A 14,440-nucleotide genomic window follows, 5' to 3' on the forward strand; every position below is an offset into this window, starting at 1 on the left:
CATTAGGGTGCTCATTTTCAAAAAAGAAAAATGTCCAAAAAGTGGCATAAAAAGGTTGATGGTGTTTTTCTCGCCAAACTTTTCCAATTTGCTATTTTCAAAACCTATATTCTAGACAGATTTCTATGCTACTTGTTGCAGGGTTCCGGGTCTCACTGTATCTTGTCAGGTAGAACTGATGTTTCAGTCAACATGCTGTGGCTTTCTTCAGGGTATAGAGAATGGCACGGTGATGGAATGTGTCACCGTTCCCGTCCCCACAGATAACTGCAGGAAATCATCCCCATGTCATTCTTTAAGGAGAGCGGGAAGAATCAGAGTTTGAATGGACACAGCCACTGACCCTCAAGCCTTGCTTTGAAGAATGCTGGTGTAGAAGGACTGAGGTTGAGATAGACACTAAAGAATGACGTGGGATGGTTTCCCATGGTTATCCACAGGGGCGGGGATGGTGACAAATTCTGTCAGGTCTGCAGTTTGTCTTTATATAGTAGGTCCTCAAACCCGATTGGTTAGGGCTTGAGTTGAATGAGGCAAGAAAGTCGGTTGGTCAGAAATTTGAATTTTTGTGGGAAAATCAGTTGGTCACAAATTTCTACCTGACAAGATGCAGTGACACCCCGAAGCCTATGACAAGCATGATGCCAGTTGCGAACACCCTAAAAGAACATAGATATCCAAGCTGTTCATCTCCAGTTGATCTAAATCTCAAGGGGGCACGTTAGAGGTGTGGTATGGGCAGGACTAGGGTGGGCTTATGACTTGGACATGTTTCTGACATAATTGAACATTTAAGAATACATCTATTTGAATGTCTGGAGTTAGACCTGGTTTAACAGTGAATAAGTACCAAAAAGGTGGCCAAACTGACCAGATGACAACTGGAGGGATATAAGCATGAACCCCCCCCCCCCCCAACAGTCCCCCAGTGGTCACTGAACCCCTCACACACCCTTAAAGATGTGAATGAAACAGTGCATGCCTGCCTGTATGATAGCTTCAGATATTATGACCAGTTCCTGGAGTAACCTGGTGGGCAGTGTAGTTAACCATAGAGATGGGAACTCAGGTCGGATCTTTTCCAGATAAGCCCCGCCACTAATGGAAAAAGTGGACGCGCCGAAAGTTAAGCCCCGCCACCTTTTGCCAGCGCACGCAACCTTAACCAGTGAAGTTCTCAGCACAACGGCCCCACAACGCGGCGCGACCCCATGCCCCCCCCGTCGGAGCACCCAAAAAAGATTATAAAAAAGAGGATATGAAACTTAACATTATAAAAAAATAGGATAAACTATCGACCATTTTTTTAAGTGCTACAATGGGGGGGGCATGGGGGGGAACCCCCCCACTTTACTTTCTACAGATCACGCCTCTTTTTTATAATTTTTTTTGGGTGGCGGGGGTTAACTTTTTGGCGGGGCTTATCTGGAAAAGATCCCTCAGGTCCATACTCCACTCTAACCACTACACATAGGGTGGAATTTGTGAGCCTTCCAAACCCCCTTCTAATCCCACTGTACACACAAATAGGTGTCACCTGCAGGAGTACAGGTTATTGGTGTGGTGGACAATTGGGTACAGTGGGTTTCGGGTGAGTTTTGGAGGGCTCACCATTCAATATAAGGGGTTGAGAATGACACAGGGACAAATTTTTCCCCGTCCCCACGGGAATTCATTTCCCCGTCCCGTCCCAGCGAGTTCTTTTCCTGTCCCTGCCCCATTTCCTGCAAGCTCTGTCCTCATCTGCACAAGCCTCAAACATTTTAAAATCATAAGTGTTTGAAGCCTGTGCGGTTATGGCAGAGCTTATAGGAATGGGGCAGGGACAGCGATAAAACTCGCAGGGACAGGATTGGAAAATTAAATTCCTGTGGGGACAGGGAAAAATTTGTTCCTATGTCATTCTCTAATAAGGGGTCTATGGTGAGACGTATACCTGAGACTTTTTTATGTGAGCTTCACTGCAGTGTCCCCTAAGGGGCCCCACTGCTCTGCTGGGATGTCTGTGTGACCAAGCCCCCTCCTACATCCCAAAGGCTTATTTTATGCTTCTTTTGGATGTGTTTTGGGGTTGGTTTTTTTAAAATGGTTCAAATAGATAGACAGACAGAGCACAAACACATCCATTTTAAAAAAAAAGAAAGGATAGATGTTTTGTAGTTTTGAAATTGGGCTTGTTAGTTACTGGATTTTTGTGCATGTTCTGCAGAACATCTAAACTCGGATTTAGATGACATATTTAAAATGCCCCTCCACATCTCATATGAGGTGCTGAATCATTATTTTGAAGGATTCTGCTACAATAAATATTTACTATCTTAGGGGAGTACTATTACGTCTGATTATTTTAGCACAGTATCTCATTGCAAAAAAATGGGACCCTGTGATAAAATAACCTGATTTGCAGTGAAATAACCCAACTTAACAGTAACCCATGTTGATAATTTCTCTCCTTTGTGTGTAGTAGAAGTAGCAGTAATGTACATAGGCCATATATATTCTCAGTGTTGTGCTAGCTATTGTTACTAGTTACATGGGATAAAAAGTAATTAGTTACTAATTTCAGTTATCCTTTTTCTTCTTCTCTACCCACTATTTTAAGTTCTTGTAAACCGTGTCGAGCTCCATTCTCATGGAGATGATGCGGTATATAAACTTAAGGTTTAGTTTAGTTTAGTTTAGTTACTCTTCACTAAATGTAAATAGTTAATTTACTAGTTATTAAAAAAATTAACTACATAGTTAATAGTTACTTTGTTTATTAATTATAACTATATGAACATTACAAGTACTTTATTTTCAAGTGAGTTTCTTATTGGCTTTGAGCATTAACAGCATTTCAAAATGCTCGTCGGTTAAACTGTTCCTGTGTGATGTAAGAATCTGTCCACTGATGCTGAAGAGTCTCTCCATTGGTGCACTTGATGGAAGGCTCATATTCATTTAGAATAAATACTTTTTCACAGTTGGATAGCGCTGGAGACTGGATAAATCACATGCAACCTCATTCAAGAAGAAGTATAGTTCCAACTGCACAGCGTTGGCCCTTTTATTTGATATATAGAAGCAGAAGAAGCTGGTGTCTTCACTGGAAGTTGGTGCGGCATTAGGAGTTGTGTTTGCAGCATCAGCCGGAGCCTGTATTGCTTGCATCAGCAAGTATTTGGCCCGAGCTCTGGCAGCAACTGACTGGATCCAGTGCAGCTTGAATTGTGGATGTGAAACACTTGCTACTATTAAATCATCCTTAGCTTCAAGTGGACCAAAGAGCTTGATTCCATTCACTGGAGCATCAACAAGTGGGCTGGCAAATTTGAGCGAAGGCCTCATGGAGGTAAGATGTGCATGCAGGAAAGAAATCATTGTCAGAAGAACTCCCATGAAACACTGATCGTCAGCCTGCAGTATGTCTAGTGCCATAGCAATCAGTTTGATCACTTTAGTATACTCTGCTATGAAAGCGATTTCTTTTGAGCCGAAAGCTATTAGGGAAAGCTTCTCACATAAGAACATAAGAATTGCCATCACCGGATCAGACCGTCACAGATGTCATTGAGCACAGTTTCACACTTCTTCTCCACAATAGAATACATTTGGCCAGCAACATTATAGAATGAATTCCATCTAGTAACATTTGGTTTCTGAAGTTTCGTATACTATTTCAGCTGCCTGTGGACTTTTATTACACTTGTTCCAGAGGGCACTGCATTTTGCCAAGGTTCTATGGCTTAACTTCTTGTAATGTGCATCTTCGTTGGCCCCTTCTGAATCAGACACAGCAATCAAGTTCATTGTGTCGGTACTACAATGATGGCGAGATGGAAGTGCATATTCTGTTGCTTCTGCATCTGTTTGGTTGTCTAGGATGTCCAAGTTTAACAGATTCTTGTTATACCATCCATCACAAGTATTTACAGTTTAAATACAATAAAAGTCTGCAACGTTTGTGAAGGTCTCCTCTTCCATGTCGATTTGTGAGGGCACAACTTGTGTTGGTTCTATAACCATTGTTTCCACCACTGAGAATGCCTTGAACACCTTAACAAAGTTTGATCCCTTGTCAGTAACTGTGCCGAGAACTTTGTCAGTGACACGAAACGTGCAGTGAATCTTCTCAAGTGTGGATGCAATCAGGTCGAAAGTGTGCCATCCTTGCAAACATGAGCATGCCAATGCTGCAGACTTTCATTCCAATGTGCTGATCTCAATCCAGTGTACGGTAACTCAAAAAAAAGCATCTGTAGTGGGAGGTCCATATGTCAGTTGTTGTGCAGAATTCAGTCACAAGTGACAGCTTATTCTGAAGCTCGCCTGTCATCATACGATATTGGTCCTCAATGTATCCAATAAGAACCTTGCGAATCAATACAGTTTTGCCTGGTTGAAGACCAGTGACCAACTGAATGAATTCTGGTGGCTTGACCACTAAGAAGGCTTGCATGTCCCCCAATAACAAAATTTGTGATGAGATCATTGACCCTTTTCTGTTACACAATGATGCCCTCGTTACTGCTCCATGAAGCAGCCAAAGTTTGCTGTTTCTTTGGCAAGGATTCTGATGCATCTGTCGAAGAGCAGCTTGCTGATCTCTTCAATGAAGGCAGTTTATCATGCGCAGCCGGTGGACGTTTTGCAGGTGCTTCTTAAGATTTGCTGTAGTATTGATTGCACAGCAGAAATATCCGTGTACGTTGCAAACTTTGTCCACTGGTTTCTAAGCAGATCTACGTTTCCATAGTTTGTCTTATTCCTTTGACTTGCATGTTTCAAAAAAGTGAACAGATGAAAAAATGCAGTAACGGTTCCTGAAGTAGCAATTGCAAAACCCGGCTCATGTCGAGGCCGGGATCTACTTGGAACAAGATAAGTGTTTGAAGTTTTGTTTTTCATATACGCAAACGCACACTAGCAGAGTTGTTTAGCAATGTCATTACGTGAATCCTATGTGCTGTGATTAGAATACTAGTTGCACCACTGGTAAAGGAGGATTAGCACATGTTGCCCTGTGAATAATAAGTCTATGAGAACATGAAAATTATTCTAAAATATTGTGATGCATATGGACAGTTTTTGAAAGCTGTTATATCGTTGGGGATTCTTTGATGTAATTTTATTTTATTTTTTCCCCTCTTTCATTTTGGCATATATTTAATAATTCCCCATTTGGGTTTGGAATCTACATCCAACTTTGGCATTAACTTTTAATATTTAACTTTCTTCAATTTTTCTGCTTCCTTCTCAAATCTATCTACTGTTTCATGTTTTCCCTTCCCATCCATCCATGTGTACCATCGCCTCCCTCTTTCTTCTCCCTTATTCCCATCTTTTCTTAAACAGCATTTCTCGCATCTCTCTTCCCTTCCCATCCCTGTGCAGCATCTCCTCCCTCTCTCTCTCCCCCTCTGGTGATCTAACATCTCTCTCTTTTCCTTCCCACAGTCTAGTATCTCTCTACCCTCCTTCTCTTTCCTACTCTCCCTTTGTAGCCTCACATGTCCCTGTCTTCTCTTCCCCCTCTCACCTACATCTCTGTTCTCCTTTCCTTCCCTGATCTGGCATCTCTACCTCTCCCTCCAGTAATCCCAGTAATCTAACATTTTTCGATTTCCCTTTCTCCCTTCTTGTGGTCTTATCTCTTTCCCTCCTCTTCCTTCCTACCATGGTCTGGCATCTCTGTCCTCCCCTTCTGGCATTTCTTTCTTTTTTTTCCCTCTCCATCCTCACAGTTCAGCATTTCTCTAATGAACCCTTCCCCCTCCCCCCGCGATCCCCCAGTTACCCCCTTGTGGTCCTCTCCTCCACGGGATCCAATAAGCAGTTACTCTTGCACTCTTTGGGTCACCAGGCAGCATGAATGAAGTAAACATGCTGCCTTCAGCAGCCTGGAAGCTTTCCCTCTGCTACTACTTTGCGCCTAGCAGGGACAGGAAGCAGTAGCAGAGGGAAAAGTTCCAGGCCGCGGAAGGCATCGTGTTTACTTCACTCACACTGCCGGTGGCCTGAAGAGTGAAAGAGAAGCTGAAGCAATGGATCTCACCATCCCCAGATTCACCGTTCCTCCTTTTATCAACTATCCTTTCATCCAGCATCTCTTTCCCTCCTTCCCCACCACCCCAGGGTCCACCATCTCTCCTTTTGTCTTCCCAACTACCTTCCTATCCAGTATCTCTATACCCCCTCCCTCCACACTACCCCTTGAGTCTAACTTATCTCCCTTTCTTTTCCCTCCCTCAATCCCATTGGCCACCATTTCTCTCCCTCTCCTCTATTTCTAAGCCCATAATTTCTTCCCCTTCACCTCCCCTCCACCATCAGTACAACATATTCCCCTCTCTTTAAACCCCCTCCCCCATGTACTTCATGAAGAACCTTTAGGCTTTAGGGTAAACAAAGCAGTTGTCATCAATCCTATGGCTTTAGGGGGCCTCCTGAAGGCCAGCATGCTTCCCCCTTGTTTCCACCCTCGTCTGGGATCCCCCCTGACTTTCCAGCTCTAACATTAAAAAGTAATTACGGCCTGCAAAGGATTGTCGGTGCTGCAGCAATTCTAATAGACTACTTGCAGCCTCTGCTGCATGTTCCCTCTGCCGCAGTCCATCCCAGACTGAAACAGGATATTACATCAGAGGAGGAGCGGGACCGTGGCAGAGGGAACGTGCAGCCGAGGCTACAGGCAGCCTGTTAGAATCACTGCAGCACCGGCAATCCTCTGTAGGCAGCAATTACTCTTTAAATTTAGAGCGGGAAGGCCAGGAGGGACACCGGATGAGGGTGGAGACAAGCCTTCGAGGAGCCCCCTAAAGCCACGAGGATGAGAACAGCTAATGCATCTGTGGTTACAAGAGGACCCCAAAATATTGGGGGTGTTCAGTCACCCACAGAGCTAGTGCCTATGGCAGGGATTGTCTCCTACATGTTAATGTACAGTGATCCGTACATCTAGCAGCACTATAGAAATGATAAGTAGTAATAGTAGTAGTAGTAGTGCTAACTTGTAAGTACCAACCAGCAGAATATTCAGAGACATTAACTAGATAGGGATGTTGAATATTCCTTCTGACGACCTCAGCACTATCCAAATAGTGTTGGGACAATCTGTGGGCAGAGCTTGGAAGTTACTGAGTTAGTGGCTATATTCAGAGCACCATTTGGACAACTAACCAATAACGCTGGGACAGCAACAAGGTTGACCTAATGTTATCTGGTTAGCTATCTTGTTGGTAGACTGATTATCACCGCAAACTGGATGGCACTACCCAATGGCATAACTGGCACTGTGGGTCCTGGGTGGGAGGACCCAGATAGACCCCCACCCCCAGCGTGCACATGCGCCCATCCACCCAGGTCAAACTCCCCCCAGATCAATTGAATCTATAGTTTGGCACCTTCCTCCTATACTCAGCTACTTACCCGCCCGCTGGATCCTCCAATTACAATGACAGAGACAGCACTGAAGACTGCCTCTCTGGCCGGTGGGACCTTTCCTCTGCCACGTCCTGCCCACAGGAAGTTGAATCAGCATGGTGGGACATGGCAAAGGATAGGTCCCACCAGCCAGAGAGGCAACCTTTAGCACTATTTCTGTGACACTATAGCTGGAGAGGACACGGCGGGCAAGTAAGAAGCTAAGCAGGTGCCAGACCTCAGCGTGTGGAAGTAAGGGTTCTGCTGCTTGTGGCCTCCATCAATGGGTGGACCTGGGAATTTAACCGGGTTCGCTAAGTGGTAGCTATGCTCCTGGAACCACCAATCAATGCTGATTCCCAGATATTCAATGCCAACCAGAATCCAGACACCAGAGCTGAATATCTAATAGATTATACCCATTGGTATAGTAAGGATAGGAGGCACCCAGGGCAGGGGCGCCCCCCCCCCCATGCCCCTGCTTCTTCCGCACCCCCCACTCCATACTCACACTCTCCCTTCCTTTGTACCTCTAAATTTTCACCAGTGCGAGTGGCTTCTGCAGCATGTTCCTCGCGCCAGCATTGGATTTCCCTATGATGTCACTTCCTGACCCTATGACCTGGAAGTGATTCAGAGGGGAACCAGGCTGGTGCGAGCAACAGACAGGAGAAGTTGCTCGTGCTAGCAAAGATCTACAGAGGTACGGGGAGGGAGGGATGGCACAAGCATAGCGTGGTGTCACGGGGCAGAAAGGTGACCGCACCTTCACCGATATGGCGCCCAGGGTGATCTGTACCCCCCACCCCACCTCTTTACTATGCCACTGATTGTATCCAAAACAGCCAGTGTTTATAAAAATAAAAAAAAAGCACTTACCATTGTGGACTGAATATTGAACCCTAAGCATATAACTCACATTAGCTCATGTTAATGTGAACATTAATGCACTGTAAAACATTAATGCCGAAAATAAGGCCCATAGTTAGCTGACGTCTGAATGCTGAGTTCCTCCCCTTTCTGACTGAGGAGTTAATATTGTGGATCAAAACTGGAAACTGCACAAGTGAAGTTTTTATGCTTTCATTTCATGCACTCTTAATTGTAACCAGCAGCTATAACTTACGTTATCTAACAGGCTGACGCTGTTGCAGCTGCTGGCTCATCCTCTGGCTTCAATATCTGTAGCAATTATGCCACAGAACAAGTCTTGTGACATGTACAGCTCGGCTTCTGTAATAGTGCAGGTTTGCTGTATTCAGTGACGTTCTGTTCCTTCCCAAGTCATTGCTCTTTGAGTACATATTGTACATGCAACTACAATACTCCAAGCAGGGCTTTCTGTTTCTCGGAAAATTGGTTTTAAAAGTAAATGACCTGCTCTCTTTTCCTCTGCAGAACACCAGGTCTCTACTGACACGGCAGAGCGAAAGAACAAGACTTGCTGTGACAATTAGACAAACAAAGATCTGTTCCCCAGCCAAAGACTAAATGTTTTGCTCCTGTGTCTGTGAAATGAAAAGTGTTAACAAGGGTTTTCTGTGGTTGCAGCAACAGACTGTATAGACACATCCTATATCTAGGACTGGGGTTTCTTTTCTTTCCCAAATCAGTCATGCCTCCCATCAGCTGTTATCTGAAGCACATTTTTTCCTGAAGTACAGCTGCCCCTGCATAGATTCAGTGGGGATGGGCATTTATTTGAAACAATATTTCTCATGTTGCTTCATATCATTTTCTAAATTAAATGATAGGGACTTCCCCCCCCCCTCAAAAAAAAAATCAGGTTTCTTCCCATTGGATTGGATTTTATTATTTGATTTACCGCTATTGATATAAGAATTTAACAGTGTACAATAAAAATCTTGTTAAAATATGATACAATTACATCACAAAATCAATAAAACACAATTAAAAGAATAAAACAATAATTCCAATTAGCAGAATCACATCAATCATTGCTAAATCCTATATTTATAATTCACTTCCATAATATTGCTGAAATAATTCTGTTTCCAACAGCTTACGAAATGACAAATATGACAGATCATCAAACAATTTGTCAAAGAATTCCATAACGCAGGACCTACAGAAGATAAAGTTCTACTTCTCATGAGAGACAACTTTATGATACCTAGACCTGGCAATGAAAATAACTTTTTGCTAGAAGAGCGCAGAGATTTTTTTTGGCTATATCTTACCAACTTATTTGCCAAATACAATGAAGATTTCACTATACACCAGGGATGCCCACACTTTTTGGGCTTGCGAGCTACTTTTAAAATGACCAAGTCGAAATGATCTACCAACAATAAAATTTAAAAAAACACAAAGCACAATGTATGTAGAGAAAATGTTAACTATCATTTATATTTCAGGGGTTTTACAAAGAGGTCAAGGCAGATGACTCTATGCAATGTCACCTCAGTAACAACTATACAAAAAAAGACAAATATACCCCCTCCCTTTTTACTAAACTGTGATAGCGGTTTTTAGCACAGGGAGCTGCGCTGCTCTCGACGCTTATAGGCACCCTGCGCTACAAAACACTATTGCGGTTTAGTAAAATGGGGCCTTAGTGCAAAATATAGACAGCAGATATAAATTCTCAAAACGGACACATTTTGATCACTAAATGGAAAATAATTCATTTTTCCTACCTTTGTTGTCTGGTGATTTCATGAGTCTCTGGTTGCACTTTCTTCTTCTGACTGTGCATCCAATATTTCTTCCCTTCTTTCAGCCTCCTCATTCCCTCCCCCAATTTTTCCTCTCTCCCTGCTCCCCTCTCTTTTCTTTCTTTCTCCCTGCTCCCCTTCTTTCTTTCTGTCTCCCTGCCCCCTTTCTGTCTGTCTTTCTCTCTCCATGCCCTTTCTTTCTTTCTGTCTCCCCTTTCTTTCTTTCTGTTTCCCTTCTTTCTTTCTGACTCCCTGTCCCCCCTTTCTTTCTTTCACTCGTTCCATACAGTTCTCTAAATGGTGTCCAAATAAGGTCAGTTACATGTGTAACTTAATTAGCTAATTGCTGATAACTTAGTACTTAATAGCTACCAATAATTGGCCTTAACAAGCACTACTTGGCAACAATTTGTAGTTATGTGCATAACTGACTTGCACCCCTGTTCTAGAAGCTCAGACCCTTATTCTATAAATGGCGCCTTAAGTTAGGCTGTTTAAAAAATTAAAAATCATTTTAACCCTTTAATTGGCAGATGGTGAAACGGCTGCTTTATGTAACTTGATGTTGAATGAGAGCAACAGCCACTTGGAGATGCAGATCTCCCATAAGAGCCATAGAAGACACATGTTGCTTCTGAGCAACACTGCCAAATAAAGGGTTAAATGGGAAAATGTAGGCGCCCACAGGTGCCTCATAAAACGGCACCTGCATCGCACCTATAGAGGCACTTTACGATGCCTAATGCTACAGTAGGCGTGGCTAATGCTAGACATGGCATTAGGCATTGTAAAGTGCCTCGTAGACGCAATTCACATAAAAGGTAGACACCGTAAATATGGGCTTTGAAATCCCCAGCCTACTTTTCCAGCACCCACCTTTTCCAAAGCTGCAATTCCAAAGCTTGACATGCATTCGGCGGCTGTTTTAAAGGCGGCTGCCGACAACAGCGCCGTTTATAGAATCTGAGCCTCAGCGCCTAATTTCAATGGTGCACCACTCCAAGAGGGGTGGACTGGAAGGGGCAGGGACAGGCTAGGGGTGTGAAAAGAAATTAGGCATGACGCTGTGCATTTACACCAGCCTTTGAACCGGCATAAGTGCTCACACCTAAAATTAGGTGCAAAAATGCTGCTTAAGCTAGTGTAATCCTGGTGCCGCTCACCAAAATCCTGAACAACAGCTAAGCTCCTCAGGATGGGCACCCAGGACCAGGTGATTAAAAAACAGAGTTCTGATGTCGAGCTGGGTGCAGGCTAGGTTAGGCTTGAATTCTGGTAGGCTATGGAATTTAAGAGACCACCCTGTCCTACCCTGTAGAACAGCCACACAAATAAGCACTCTCATTCCAGGAATGCTTTAAACTGAAACTTTTTACTGACAACTTCTGCAATAGCACAAAAATACAAACAATGTCTTTGAACAAAAAGGTTTCTTGACCATTGAGGTTGATTTAAGGTAACTGGTTATTTGAGAACATGGCTTGAAAGTCTCTATAAAACTATTTACAACAATTCAATTAGTCCATCTCTTCTCCGGCCCATCCCTCTGGCAGCTCAACTGAAGGCTGTACGCTGCCCGGACTCTCTCCAAGCAAACAAAATAGGATCCCACTGGGCTTTTTCCCAGCTGCCAGACTAGTACTGAGGACCAGATCTCCCTGTCCGTCCTCAGTCCCAGGAGATGCAGTTTCCTTCACCTGCCTCTTGTAATCTTTCTGGTCAGGACATTAGCATATCAAGCGGGGAAGATGAACTCCTGGAAGTGCCCTTTGATTGTCCAATCTTACTCTTATCTCAAATTTAGGAAATTGAAAACTTACCTATTCGATAAGCAAGAATTTTGATTTTTAACAGTATAATAACGATGGTATATTTTAATTAGATATTTGTACTTTATTGAATTGTATTTCTTTATTGATGTTGTATTTAAATTAGGAATATGTTTTTTGAATTGTATTTCTTCACTGAAATGTCTCAGTTTCTCTTGTTGTGAACCGCCCAGAACTACTGGCAGGGTGGTATACAAGAAAACAAAATTACACAGCAAAGAAACCAGGGTATATAAGCTCAAACATAGAGAGAAGGGTCTGCACTTTGTATTCAGGGTGTGAATCATGGCATATGACAGGTATCCTTCTCTCTATGTCGAAGTTTTATATGCAAAATATATGAAAAAGCACTTGTAAATTTACTCTTTAAATTTAATACACTTTATTTTACACATTGCTCGTAGAGATTTAATACTGGAGATGGAGGAAAATTGCTAGGCAGCATAACGGGTTTGCTGCCATTCACAGTCTCAAGCGATAGAGCTGTTCCTATTTCGGGTTCCCTGAGAAAGAAAACGAAATGGGGTCGCATCAGGACCCCCCCCCCCCCCCCCCAGGGCCGGATTACCCAATAGGCCAACTAGGCACGTGCCTAGGGCCAGAAATAGTCAGGGGGGCCCACTGAAGGACGACATACCAGACAGCAACTGGCCCCCCCTCTTCCCTCCCTGCACGGCAACGGGCCCCCACCCGAAGACAACAATGTCACCCTCCCCCGGCATTGACCAATGGCAATGCAGCCAATGAAGCTCCAAGAAGGTACCGCGATGACTGTGTCTGCCGGAAGAAGTAAGTGACATTGGAGGGGGATGGCCCGGAAGGGGGATTTGTTCAGAGATGTTTGGGGGTTGCATAGAAGAAAAACTGTGCACTGGTATGCTACTCTTTGTTTTGAATTTTAAAAAAAGAAATATAAGTGGAAATAAAAATAAGAAAACAGATAAATGGGGGCGGGGTGTGGGCAGGGCATGGGTGGGGCAGGCCCAGGGGGGCCCAGTGTACTTGTGTGCCTAGGGGCCCTCGAAGAATTAATCCTGCCCTACCCACCCAAACCTACCTTTGAGATAAATGAAAAATACATACGCATACACATCTCTTGGTTATGTAGCAGTTCTAAACACTGAAGAACAAAAGTATCTGCATATGAAAAACAGAATAATATAAAAACATTAAACGCACAAGTCATATGCAATGTTTGGTGAGCAAGCTCCGCAATGGAGCTTTTCTCCATAGAGCTTCATATCTCTGAGCATATGTGAAAAAGTGAAATGTTTTTGCATTGAGTAAAGTTTTGAAATTCATTTAAAATGGTTTGGAGCCCATTGACATCATTTATTGAGTCACAATAGCTGTCATGTACTTTTTCTTTTTATCTGACCTCCTTATACATCCAAGGTGGGAGGGAGGGAGATGGGAAAACATTATTATTCATTGTATCTAATTTATTGAAATTATACATGTGGTTCTATTTTCATTAGTTAAGGGGAGGAGGGGGGGTGAAAATGTTTGTTTTCAAAATATTTGTATATTTAAAGTGCTTTTGTTTGAATTGTTTATGTTTAAATTCACTGTATTGCACTGTTTGTTTGTTTTTATTTATCAATTTTCAAATTAAATTGCAAGAATTAACTCTTGTTACAGCAATACTGCTTGGAATTAAGTACAAATATTGCACTGTTAATAATTGAAAACTAATAAAGATTTACAAAAAAAAAATTCATTTATATATCTTATGCGAGAGACTTTTCGCATAGTCTTGTACACAGCAGACAATCTTTCCCTGCTCTGCTTGCGGGGTCTTCACTTGCTAAACACTGCCCCCCTCCCCCCCCCCACCCACTCCTGAGCATACTCCTCTCTCACCTTTGCTACTCCATCAAAGGTGAACTTTGCTTTTCTGATAATAGCAGCCTTCATTGTGGATGCCCCACAGGATACTCTTTTCTCTCCATGGGTCTTGACAGGGAAGTATGGACAACCAAACTCCATGTGCTCAATAATACAGAGACTTATATTTCATCTAAACCCCACCCCCTGCACAAGAACCCTGTCAATCATATCTTCTCAACATTCACAACTGTATCAATCTCCCAACCTTTCCCACTTTAGGCAGCTCTACTAGCTTCCATCAACCATAGTGACCCCCTCGGTAGGGTTGCCAGATTTTGGGCTAGATTCACTCAGCAAACCGATCGTGTACCGATCGGTTTGTGACCCCTTTACGACCCGATTTCCCTTTTACCTGAATCACTAACTTCTGTCCCGATCATCCTCCGATCTGGGTATGCAAATTGGGGAAACGGCATTGCAATGTAGGCAGGCAGTGATTCACTAACAAAAACCCTGCAACACCGACTGGGCACCAGTCGTTCACTGCTTTCCGACTGCCATCTCCTGCTCTCTGCCTGCTGTCTACCCCGACTTTCCAGTTCTCTGCCCCCAACTCTCCTGCTCTCTGCCATGCTTTTATCCTGCCAACCTGTTCTGCCCCAAATCTCCTCTCCTGCTCCCTGCCGCGACTCTCTGCCA

The sequence above is a fragment of the Geotrypetes seraphini genome, chromosome 6, assembly GCF_902459505.1.
Source record: "Geotrypetes seraphini chromosome 6, aGeoSer1.1, whole genome shotgun sequence".
NCBI lineage: Eukaryota > Metazoa > Chordata > Amphibia > Gymnophiona > Dermophiidae > Geotrypetes > Geotrypetes seraphini.